The 13,469-nt window shown below is 41.2% G+C and overlaps 1 protein-coding gene across 2 annotated transcripts in view; it reads left to right on the plus strand.

Annotated features, from left to right (window-relative positions):
* The window catches only part of LOC135519366 (NEDD8-conjugating enzyme UBE2F), an 89,926-nt gene that overhangs the window by 14,884 nt on the left and 61,573 nt on the right, over positions 1 to 13,469 (plus strand). The window lies entirely within an intron of this gene.

Raw genomic sequence — 13,469 nt, forward strand, 5'->3', positions numbered from 1 at the left:
AACTCCATGCCAGCTGAGTATCACACTGATAAAAATAAAATCATGTGCTGTTCTTTCTGACTATTGTCACCATTATCCAAAGTTGTAGCTCACACCAATGACAAGCTGTACCAGTACAAACTTATTATTGAGTATTCTATAGTCCCCTATTGAGAACTGCTCTCCAGGCAAAAGTTCTGCTTCTCAGGAAGGTAATTGAGAGTCCTGGATCACGTCTGTGACAGCACGTCCTGTTCTAGCCTAAGTGGTTGTTCCCTGTATTTAAATGCAGGCTGTCTCCAGCAGGATGGCAGGCAGGCAGCCATCATTATTCCCCAGGCAGGTCCTGTCTTAGAGCGCTGCCTAGTGCATACCTGTCCTGTATACTGTAGTCTGAAGACGTACTGTTACTGGAGCAGCCTGGAATTATTCATGCCTTAGGAGACTTTGTTCTCCTAACTCTGTGTGTGTGTGCCTGCTTGTGTGTGTGCCTGCTTGTGTGTGTGCCTGCTTGTGTGTGTGCCTGCTTGTGTGAATTTCATCACGCACACACCCACCCGTCTCCAGGTATGTGCACCTCATTTCTTCTCTTGCTAAATGAGCTCAGTTCCTTCCTTTAGCCTTCATAAAGTGCAGTATCAGCAGATTCTCTGATACTGCGCTGTTGGTTGTCACCATTAGAGCAGTGTTATTCTGGGGTATTCAAAGACAGCCTGTTTGGAGGTCACAGAGGGCAGTGTGGTTTAGCTGGGGAGTGGGGAGTGAGTAACAATTACCCTCATGCTGTACTTTGGTACGACAAGCTCCAAAATGTCCCTCTGCTGTCAGGCCCGCACTCCTCGAGGTCTATGAAGTTTTGATTGGGAGGACCTAAATAATCTGCTCTGCACAAAGCCCAGGGCTAAGATCATGCAGTGTGAAAAGCCCTCTAATACTAGCTCCTCATTCACAGTCTGTATCAGTGCCTCAGAGCACGATTGAGAGGACTGCCCAGCCCCAGCAGTTGACTCTTTTTAAATTCACAGCCTGTGGGAATGATAATGGTGATTAATTGCGGAATGACCCGTAGATAAATGATCCTTCGAGTTTCTACTACACAGGTGATGGCAAAACCCACAGGTTCTCCCGGCTCTAATTAAAATACCAAGAGAAGAGGTAATGTCATGAATTTGGAAGTGGTGTGTTTAGGAGCCACCTCTCTATCACCTCTCTATTTCTGCAGTGCTGTCAGCCAGTCACTCTCGAAAGGAGGCATATTTTATATGCTGAGCAGTCATTTTAGTGTGTGTGTGCGCGTCTGTTTGTGCACGGGTGCTCTCTGAGCCCTCTTAACGCTGAGTCAAGTGTATTCTCTCCTCTTGAGCCTGCTATTGTATTAACTTACTAAAGGCATGGCTCCCCTGCTCTGGAGTTGGCCTCTAATGACCGGTAGAGAGGCTCGTGACTGTCTGGGAATCTCAGCCTCAGAATTACAGTGCCTAAGGATAGTATTTAGACCCTTTGACTTTTTCCATATTTTGTTAGGTTACAGCCTTATTCTACAATTGAATACGTTCCCTCAATCTACACAAAATACCCCATAATGACAAAGCAAAATCTGTTTTAGACATTTTTGTGAATTTATAATAGATGGAAATATCACATTTACATAAGTATTCAGACCCTTTATGCAGTACTTTGTTGAACTACAGCCTCGAGTATTCTTGGGTATGACACTACAAGCTTGGCACACCTGTATTTGGGGAGTTTCTCCCAGTCTTCTCTGCAGATCCTCTCAAGCTCTGTCAGGTTGGATGGGGAGTGTTGCTGCACAGCTATTTTCAGGTCTCTTCAGAGATGTTCAAGTCCGTGGCTCTGGCTGGGCCACTCAAGAATAATCAGAGACTTGCTGCATGCTTAGGGCCATTGTTCTGTTGGAAGGTGAAACTTTGCCTCTGTCTGAGGGCCTGAGCGCTCTGGAGCAGGTTTTCATTAAGTATCTCTCTGTACTTTGCTCCATTCGTCTTTGCCGCCCAGTCCCTGCCGCAGAAAACCATCCCCACAGCATGATGCTGTTTCTTTCAGACGTGACACTTGGCATTCAGGCCAAAGAGTTCAATCTTGCTTTCTTCAGACCAGAGAATCTTGTTTCTCGTGGTCTGAGAGTCTTTAGGAGCCTTTTGGCAAACTCCAAGCGGGCTGTCATGAGGAGTGGCTTTTGTCTGGCTACTCTACCATAACGGCCTGATTGGTGGAGTGCTGCAGAGATGGTTGTCCTTCTGGAAGGTTCTCCCATCTCCACATAGGAACTCTGTAAATCTGTCAGTGACCATCCGGTTCTTGGCCACCTCCCTGACCAAGGCCCTTCTCCCCTGATTGCATACTTTCTAGGAAGAGTCTTGGTGGTTCAAAAGGTCTTCCATTTTAAGAATGAGGGAGATCACTGTGGTCTTGCGGACCTTCAATGCTGCAGAAATGTTTTGGTACCCTTCCCCAGATCTGTGTTTCAACACAATCTTGTTTTGGAGCTCTACGAACAATTCCTTCGACTTCATGGCTTGGTTTTTCCTCTGACATGCACTGTCAGCTGTGGGACATTATATAGACAGGTGTATGTGCCTTTCCAAATAATTTCCAATCAGTTGAATTTACTACAGATCTCCAATCAAGTAGTAGAAACCTTTCAAGGATGATCAATGGAAACAGTATGCATCGGAGCTCAATTTCAGTCTCATAGCAAAGGGTCTGAATACTTTTTATTTTTTATTATTAATACACTATCCCTACATTTGTAAATATATATATTTAAAAAAAATCTGTTTTCGCTTTTCATTAGGGGGTATTGTGTGTAGATTGCTGTTTTCGCCTGCCATATCAGTTCTGTTATACTCAGACATTATTTTAACAGTTTTAGAAACTTTTTAGAGTGTTTTCTTTCCAAATCTACCAATTATATGCATATCCTAGCTTCTGGGCCTGAGTAACAGGCAGTTTACTTTGGGCACGCTTTTCATCAGGACGTGAAAATACTGCCCCCTACCCAAGAGAGGTTAAAGAAGAAATGTCTTTGTTTCTTGCCGTTTTGAGCCTGTAATCGAACCCACACATGCTGATGCTCCAGATACTCAAGTAGTCTAAAGGTCAGTTTTATTGCTTCTTTAATCAGGACAACAGTTTTCAGCTGTGCTAACATAATTGCAAAAGTTTTTTTAATGATCAATTAGCCTTTTAAAATGATAAACTTGGATTAGCTAACACAACGTGACATTGGAACATAGGAGTGATGGTTGCTGATAATGGGCCTCTATACGCCTATGTAGATATTCCATTAAATCAGTTTCCAGCTACAATAGTCATTTACAACATTAACAATGTCTACACTGTATTTCTGATCAATTTGGTGTTATTTTAATGGACAAAAGATTTTATTTTCTTTCACAAACAAGGACATTTCTAAGTGACTCCAATATTTTGAACGGTAATGTACTTACCACACCATCATCTAATTGGACTTCCTCTATACGTCCATGCTTGTGGTTAAATTACTCTATCATAACATTTTGTCTGTCATATCTAGGGCGGTCATACTTAGTGGTGTGTTGCTTAGGGCACTATCCTAAGTTGATAACTACAGCTACAGCTGTAAAGCACCAGCTTCGGACAGTCTAGAGGGATGACCTATGGACAGTGGTGTAAACTACTTAAGTAGTACTTGAAAGTATTTTTACTTAAGTAGTTTTTTTTGTGGTATCTGTACTTTACTATTTATATTTTTGCCTACTTTTACTTCACTGCATTCCTAAAGAAAATGATATAACTTTTACTCCATACATTTTCCCTGACACCCAAAAGTTCTTTATACATTTTGACAGGAAAAGGGTCCAATTCACATACTTATCAAGAGAACATCCCTGGTCATCTGCCTTTGATCTTGCGGACTCACTAAGCACATGCTTTGTTCATAAATTATATCAGGTTTTCCTAATATTAGGATTTTGAAATTATTCATACTTTTACTTTTGATACTTAAATATATTTAAAGCCAAATACTTTTAGACTTTTACCCAAGTAGTATATTTTACTGGGGTATTTAACTTGGGTCTTTTTCTATTAATTTATCTTTACTTTTACACCAACAACCAAGAGAATGAACTAGAGAAAAAATAAACGAAAACAGCAAACAACAATGCCAAAAACAACACACACAAAACGAAGGACATCAAGAACAACTAAAATCACAATAGCAATGCCAACTGTATATGTTTGTGTGCATGTCTGGCACATACATGTACAGTGGGGCAAAAAAGTATTTAGTCAGCCACCAATTGTGCAAGTTCTCCAACTTAAAAATATGAGAGGCCTGTAATTTTCATCATAGGTACACTTCAACTATGACAGACAAAATGAGAAAGAAATTCCAGAAAAACACATTGTAGGATTTTTAATGAATTTATTTGCAAATTATGGTGAAAAATAAGTATTTGTTCACCTACAAACAAGCAAGATTTCTGGCTCTCACAGACCTGTAACTTCTTCTTTAACCTGTAGTGAACGGGACCGTTGTCTACATCTGACACTAATTAGCATAACACAACGGACATAAATCTTCCTAGAAAATATTCCTATTCATGAAAATCACAAGTGAAATATATTGGAACACAGCTTAGCTTTTTTAAATTTTTTAATTAATAACTTTTTTTTGTTAATCACCCTGTCATCTCAGATTTTCTAAATATGCTTTACAGCCAACGCTAGACAAGCATTTGTGTAACTTTATCATAGCATTATGCCTTGCTAGCAGCAGGCAACCTTGTCACGGAAATCAGAAAAGCAAACAAATTAAATCGTTTACCTTTGATGAACTTCGGATGTTTTTACTCACGAGACTCCCAGGTAGACAGCCAAAGTTAATTTTTTTCCCCAAAAGATTATTTTTGTAGGTGAAATAGCTCCGTTTGTTCTTCACGTTTGGTTGAGAAATCGCCCGGAAATTGCGGTAACCAACACCAACGCCAAATTAGCTCCATAATATCGACAGAAACATGGCAAACGTTGTTTAGAATCCATCCTCAAGGTTTTTTTCTAATATCTATTCGATAATATATTCCTTCGGGACAATTTAAAACGGGAATGTTTTTTTTCCAAAAATGAAAATACTGCCCCCTAACACCAAGAGGTTGAAGCTCCTCTGTCCTCCACTCGTTACCCGTAGTAATGGCACCTGTTTGAACTTGTTATCAGTATAAAAGACACCTGTCCACAACCTCAAACGGTCACACTCCAAACTCCACTATGGCCAAGACCAAAGAGCTTTCAACGGACACCAGAAATTGTAGATCTGCACCAGGCTGGGAAGACTGAATCTGCAATAGGTAAGCAGCTTGGTTTGAAGAAATCAACAGTGGGAGCAATTATTAGGAAATGAAAGACATACAAGACCACTGGTAATCTCCCTCGATCTGGGGCTCAACGCAAGATCTCACCCCGTGGGGTCAAAATTATCACAAGAACGGTGAGCAAAAATCCCAGAACCACATGGGGGACCTAGTGAATGACCTGCAGAGAGCTGGGACCAAAGTAACAAAGCCTAACATCAGTAACACACTACGCCGCCAGGGACTCAAATCCTGCAGTGCCAGACGTGTCCCCCTGCTTAAGCCAGTACATGTCCAGGCCCGTCTAAAATTTGCGAGAGAGCATTTGGATAATCCAGAAGATTGGGAGAATGTCATATGGTCAGATGAAACCAAAATATAACTTTTTGGTAAAAACTCAACTCGTCGTGTTTGGAGGACAAAGAATGCCGAGTTGCATCCAAAGAACACCATACCTACTGTGAAGCATGGGGGTGGAAACATGTTTTGGGGCTGAAATCATGCTTTGGGGCTGTTTTTCTGCAAAGGGACCAGGACGACTGATCCGTGTAAAGGAAAGAATGAATGGGGCCATGTATCGTGAGATTTTGAGTGAAAACCTCCTTCCATCAGCAAGGGTATTGAAGATGAAACATGGCTGGATCTTACAGCATGACAATGATCCCAAACACATCGCCCGGGCAACGAAGGAATGGCTTCGTAAGAAGCATTTCAAGGTCCTGGAGTGGCCTCGCCAGTCTCCAGATCTCAACCCCATAGAAAATCTTTGGAGGGAGTTGAAAGTCCATGTTGCCCAGCAACAGCCCCAAAACACCACTGCTCTAGAGGAGATCTGCATGGAGGAATGGGCCAAAATACCAGCAACAGTGTGTGAAGACTTACAGAAAACGTTTGACCTCTGTCATTGCCAACAAAGGGTATATAACTTTTGTTATTGACCAAATACTTATTTTCCACCATCATTTGCAAATAAATTAATTAACAATCCTACAATGTGATTTTCTGGATTTTTTTTCTCATTTTGTCTGTCATAGTTTAAGTGTACCTTTGAAAATTACAGGCCTTGTCTTTTTAAGTGGGAGAACTTGCACAATTGGTGGCTGACTAAATACTTTTTTGCCCCACTGTATGTGTGTGTTCTTGTATGCGTTTATTTGAATGAGTGGGTGTGTGTACATGTGTACAAACACCTGCACGGCATCAGCCTCAGGCAAACCAGCATTAGCTGTAAAAACACTGCCCCTCAGTGTCATTCAAACTGACTTTATTATGTTTTATTTTTTACTTTGACTTTAATCTTTGACCATCATTATCTCCCGCACATTAACTCTACTCCCACTTGTCTCCAATACCACATCCCAACCCTCAGCTTCCCTCAGCCCATCCCACCTATCTCTGCTGGCCACTGAGAAATCAGACCATACCCTGAGAAATCAGACCATCCTGCTGAGTACCTGACAGACTACCATTTCTATAGGAGAAGTTAAAACCATCTAACAATGGAGCTTTTAGTATATAAAAAGGCTTGAAATACCTCTACCGGTATGCCATCAAGCCCTGGGGTTTTTCCAGGCTGAAAGAATTTAATAGCCTCTAATTTGGCATTCTCACGGATCTTTCTGTAGATTTGTTAATTTTCCATTTTTTAAATATTATTTGGAAAGAATTCCTTACCGTAATCTTCATTCAGTGGGATAGGATGAGACGGAAAAGAGAACATATCCCTAAAATATTTTGCTTCCTCTTTTAAAATATCATTCGAAGAGTCATAGATTACTGTCTTCAGCAATGAGTTTCTGCAAATTTATTTTTGTTAGCATTCCTGTATTGGAGATTCAGGAAGAATTTAAAATTTTTCTCCATATTCTATCCAGTTTGCTTGAATAAATTCCTCAAGTTCTTTTTGTTTTTCCTCTAACTTATTTTGAATCTCTGTAGTATCGTTTTTATTGCTATCTACATGTACTATTAGTTCATGGATTTCCCTTGTTAGTCTGGTCTCTTTTTAGCCAGAAACTGCTTTTTTATTATTGATGAATATTGAATTGAATGGGGTCTGAAGGTACGTTTTAATAAAGGTTTCCCAAACAATAAGGGGATTTTCTGAACCTATATTATACTGGAAAAATTCAGTTCTTAATTATTTTGTCTTAGTTAAAAATGTTGTCCTCCAGTAAACTTTGATTAAATTTCCAATATCCCTGTCCACGTGGACAACCTGAGTTATGTGAATGCCAATTAGATGTTGATCCGATCACATTCTGTCTCCTTTTAAAACTTTTTGAACCTTTATGCAAGAGAGAAAGAGACTTAAGTAGGCAAGACGACTAGCTTGATTAAGTCTCCATGTATATCTCACTAGGTTTTTTAGTGTCCAAATATCCACTATTTCTAATGTGTCCATAATATTTGTGATTTCCTAAAGGGCACGGTGATAATAGTTTGTAGAATGATTACCTTTACGTCCAACTTAACACCTGTGTTAGTCTCCTACCATAATGGTTTGATCATTTGTTGCCTGTAAGTTCAACAAATTGCTATAAATGTTTTCAAACAAGTATGCATCATCCTGATTTAGACCATATAGATTAATGAGCCAAATCTCTTTTTCATCCACTTTCATAATCAAAAAGATCCACCTTTCTTGCGAATCATCATTCCTGACTATTTGCACATTCCGATTGAAATGTTTGTTAGTTCATATCACACCTTTTGAGTTCCTTTGTCCATGGCAGAGAATTATTTCACCACCCCATTCCTTTTTCCACACAACTTCTTCTAAGGATGTAGAGTGAGTTTCCTGTAAACAGTATGTTATATTCATTTTATTTTAGCCACGTAAAGATGGATCTTTTTTTATAATCTGCTAAACCGTTATAATTAGAACTGGCTATGCTTATTTCCCCCCTTACCATAACTAGATACCATTCTCAGTCTAAATTCACCATAATTAGTGCTTGTAAAGTTACTGCCATCAGAGGTATTATGATGGTCAAAATTAGCTTTCAAATGTCTGATATTTAGAATTCAAGAAATAGGTTCTAGCAATATTTGTTTTATTCCCCTGCCTGTTTGCCTGTGAGGCAATGCCACAGCTGTTAGAAAATTAAGACAATATATTTTATGTGTAGTAAATCTGAGTAGGTTGATGTGTATGATATTGGATGTGATTTAGTGAGAGCGTGTACAATGTCTGTGTAAGAGTAAGACTATAATGTGTGATGTCCAAATAAATAGTAACTCCGACAATTTGCATGGTTCAGTGTATTTGTGTAACATGTAGTGGGTATAGCCTTAATATTCATGAGGATAATGATGATGATGATGATGATGATGTCAGAAGGTGAATTCACCAATTTGTAAGTCGCTCTGGATAAGAGCGTCTGCTAAATGACTTAAATGTAATGTAAATGTAAATAATTGTAATTCATATCGTATCACTGTCATAGTTGCATCATAATTACCTTTAACATCATTGAAAAACATCCCAGCATTTCCATAGCAATTCATGTTTCACATGATCATGAAAGAGACCGCGCGTTACTCTAGAGACGGCTTCACTACAGTACAAATGTATTCTGTACAATATGTTATTATTCCCCAATGCTCCTATTCTGATATCTTCCCCTTGCTTGTTGTAAACATATATAAACTTGTAGACAAATACATAAAAAAGAAACAAACATATTAAATTATAAAACAGTTCTCGACAATAGAGATGGCGAGAAGAGCGCAAGATCAGGGTGTGTGTGTGTAAGTCCGTATGTGTAAACGAGCATGTAATTGAGTACGTGTGCGTTGATATCCACTTCATAGTGTTCAGATATTTTTACAGTTCTATTTGTTAACGGCATGTGTGTTAACATCAGAAGAGTGTTTTGGCGATTCCCTTCCACGTGGTGCAATCTGAGTGACTACTACCTCATCTGTTGCTGTTATCAAGGGCAATTTGACTTGTTAGGTTTCTAACCTGCTGACTGTTTCTGGCATTGGTACTGGTACCAAAGGGGACCAACTATTCTACCGATTCTTATTCCGTATTGTTGTCCTACCGGAACGCATGAGTATTTTACTATTTGCATTGTAGTTGAGACTACGCATGGCTACGAATGATTATTGTTACCATTTTTTGGGGGGAGATGGAAAGTGTGGGACACCTCAGTGATCTCTTTTACGACCCGTGTGGGACACCTCTGAGATATCACAATATGTATTCCAAGGTTATCCCCGTTGAGGGGCTTGTCCGCCCCTTTCTGTTCTCGTGGGCGGCCTCGCACAGTGTTGCACGTAGCCTCGACCCACCCACTGGCCTCGACGAGGCTCATCATGGAGCTGGGCTAGTATCTCCCCCCCTTTTGTCTCCGGACACCCCAACCATCGGTTGGTGTTGGTTTCCGAGGCACAAACAAATATATTGTGCACTTTGTACAAGTTGTCAGCAGCTGCGTTGTTTGTAGATTGGCTGTAACCTTTCAGCCAAATCTCCTGGTGTTTTTGCTTCAAAATGCTTAGTGACTATCATGGCCCGCATTTTCCACAGCGTCCACGTGTGGGAACCGTTTCAGTAACTGCGAACTGAGACGAGGATATCTTTCGGCGATATCACACAGTGTTATACTAGTTGGAGTTACCGGGTCAGTGGCGGGACTGGAGCTGTTAGTTTCATTGTTAAGGGGTCTGTCGCCCTCAAAGTGGAAAATCTATCATCGGAAGCAGAGTCCACTCTGAACATTGATACTTAGTTTCCTGAGACTGCTGCACTGCATGCAGAAGTGTCTGAAGGACAAGAGAAGTTCATCTTAGCTACAGTATTGCATGACTCCAATGAGGACGGAAGTTGCTCACTCAGAGACTGCTTCCTCGAAATCATGGAAATAATAGTCTGAGGTTTGCTGATTTGTATGTGCTGAGATATTGTAATATCCGCTTGAGTCAGATTTTGTACCAAGAGTTATCAAAAAGTATTCTTCCCAAGGGGTCCTTGTGGATGACTGTGTTGCAGCATTAGGAGAACACAGTGTTGTCAGTGGAGGCAGCACGGTTACTTGTGACCACAATTGGTTGTTTTTCCAATCAATCAGTGGGACCAAACGATCCATCAAGCCTGCTCAGAGTAGCAGGTGTTCAGTTTTGTGGCTGGTAACATACACAGGGTGAACAAGCGATACGTTTTGGAAGTGTAGTTTCAGCATGAGTCACTTTGTGAGTGGCGAAGTAGTTTGAGTGAAACCTCAAAGTTTAGTGTTGTTTTCAACCAAAGTTTAGCTAGGTTCACAGCCCTTTTGAGATCATTTTATCCATGTTTGAGAGATGAGTGTTATTGTCGAGCCGAATGAATTCGTGCATCACAGGGCTCTACACAATTTTTTTCCCCCAAGGAGTACATGTGCTCCGAAATGAAAAAATGTAGGCGCACCCAGAAATTGAAGCGCACAGTGTAAAATGTTAAAGTAACAAAGCATTTATTACATACATATTTATACTGCTTGTGTGTGTGCACATGTACCAAGGGGCACACATCTATGAAACAGCACATACCACCAAAACCACACATTGACCCATGCCTACTCGACGCAAAGGATATCAGATGTCCAGCTGCTTTTGTATGTTGGCCGTCTGGCATGCTAAGAGGTCAGCCAGCGATCCATGGCAGCAATGGGATCAAACTCCTCGACTGAAGGCCCCTCCAGGCTGATCCTCATCAGGTCTTCCCTGGGGGAGACCCCAAGGCAGCTTCTTGTCGAATTCTTAATCCGGTTCTGCGCAGAGAAGCCTCGCTCACACTGAGTGGCTGAAATGGGCAACACCAGCATAAGCTGCACCAACTCCAGTATGTTCTAGGGAAAATATATCTTTCAATTTCATTTAAACTCTTACCATTAACTTATCAAAACCACAGATAGAAGGATACCATACATAACCACTCAGGACTGTTAGCCTGCCTTGTAATCGTGACAAAGGACCCCTACAGGCAACATGGTCTCCCACAGGCCACTGTAGAACTTGTCCTACTGCCCCTTCCACTCAAAGGTGAGAAGGCTGGCCTGGTCTTCTGGCCATGTGTCAGAGTTTAGCACTCTGAAAGACTCCACTGCGGTCTGGACACCCTCATCCTTCAGCAAACCACCAAACCTGGCTTTGAGATCATCCACGCTGATGTTGACGGCTGCCTCCATGTGCTGCTTCAGTTGGGGATTGGTGAGGTCTGTGAAGACTTTCATATTCCCCTTCAGTGTTATTCCCTTTAACAGAAATGACACACACACACATGTATATAGAGATTCACACACCAACACACAATGAAATGTCTGGGCATTTGTCTGTCTCCCATATATATATATTTTTTTTAAAGACTTCTCCACTGCATTTCCCTCCTTATCCTCGTTGTTCTATTAGGCAACGAATACATTGATTCTCACACTGAGAATCTGTCTTAATCATCGATTTTTAATCATCGATTTCTCTTGCATCCTAACAAGCTGTCATCCTAACACACCTGGAATCTCCTCTCATCACCCTGCAGCTGAGCAAGCATGGTCTGGATCTTCTCCAGCATGCCTCCTGCTTTTGCCCTAAGCTTTAGTGCTTCCAGTCTGGTCACTGTCTTCCTCAAGTCTGATGTGGCTTGGGGGAGGATCAGATCATTCCTTTGCAGGGGGATGTTAAGTGAGGATAGCTCCTCAAACATGTCTGAAAGAAAATGGCAGAATACACATACTCCATTTCCCGTATTATCTGTTAAGTAGTGAGTAAATAAACTATCACCTGTCAATTACTTGATTCTGACAGTTTATTTGAGTCTTGTGGTATTACATTTTCTGTGTAAATCTTACCTCCTTTGCCCGCCCTTGAACTTCCGTTGTTGTTGATGCTACAGCCAGGTGCTCCATGTGCTGCAGAACAACGGAGTACTGGCCTTTGTCAGTGGCAAGGTCCTTGTCTTTTCCATGCTGCAGGAACAGTTTTTTTGAGGTCTCTGTAGACATGGGGGATCCAGCGAGTGCCCTTGACGCTAGATGGTGTGCAAATATCCACACAGCGCTCTCGCCCAAAAACATAGAGCTCTTGTTTGGATTTTCCGCTGAAGTGATACATCTTCCATTTCAGATTCAGAAGATCGTACACGGCAGACACCTTTTGGCTCTTTCTTCTGAAAGTATTGCCAGCCCTAGCCTGGCAATACATTCAGGTCTAGCCTGTGAAAGTCAGAACAGAATCTTCCAAACAATTCAACCCCCCCTGTCTCTTGTGCCAGCAGAAAACAATAAGTCTGTGGTATTTACCATTCCAGCACTTAGAGCGCGCATGCACACACACACACTGTTTAACATTCTCTGCTTGCAAATAAAACTCAATCATAGGTTTGTAACTAATAAATTATCTTTGTGGCATACAGTGTATTGGAATTATATGCCCCCCTGCCTCTCTCTGCAGATGGGCAATCACTCCCCCATGGTGGCCCATGTTCACGGAGGCACCATCTGCCCCGAAGGACATGCAATTCTTCATCCATGACCATCCAATGAGCAAACAGCACGAAATGCGGCCTTGGTGGCATCCAAAACACCTCGAATGACAACACAAAAAAACTATTCTACAAAAGTATTTCTGACAAACTAAATTCTATCTCCATTACGAATAATGATTCAACTTTACACAAGAATAAAGCCTGTAAAGAGAAACAACTTACCAATTGCATGGGAGTGCTCAAGAGTCTGTCTGACCAGGAGATCGACTGGCTTCCCATCCTCCAACAAGAGCATGAAGACAATCTCGCATTCAGTGTTGGATATATCAGTGTCTCCGTCTATTAGAATGGCAAAATGCTTCGTGGCTTTCAGCTTCGCTGACAGGCCCTCTCATTATGTCAGCAACTTTACCAATCATCTATGCACATCTTACATCATTGTCATATGTGGGATTAATGTCAACTCTGTTTTTGTGGTCTGATAAGCGGCCCAAATTTGATTAAAGGTTCTTCTTTTGCAATGAAGTATGCAATGTTTATCTTTAATTTCAGATGCCTCCTCTTTTCCTCCAGACAACAGCACTTGCCTTCTCAAGGCTGCTGACACAGTGCCTGATGGTTTCTCCTGTCTCAACAGGTACAGATATCTGTACTGGATATTCCGCTGC

This window comes from Oncorhynchus masou, chromosome 29 (genome assembly GCF_036934945.1).
Source record: "Oncorhynchus masou masou isolate Uvic2021 chromosome 29, UVic_Omas_1.1, whole genome shotgun sequence".
In the NCBI taxonomy this organism is placed as follows: Eukaryota; Metazoa; Chordata; class Actinopteri; order Salmoniformes; family Salmonidae; genus Oncorhynchus; species Oncorhynchus masou.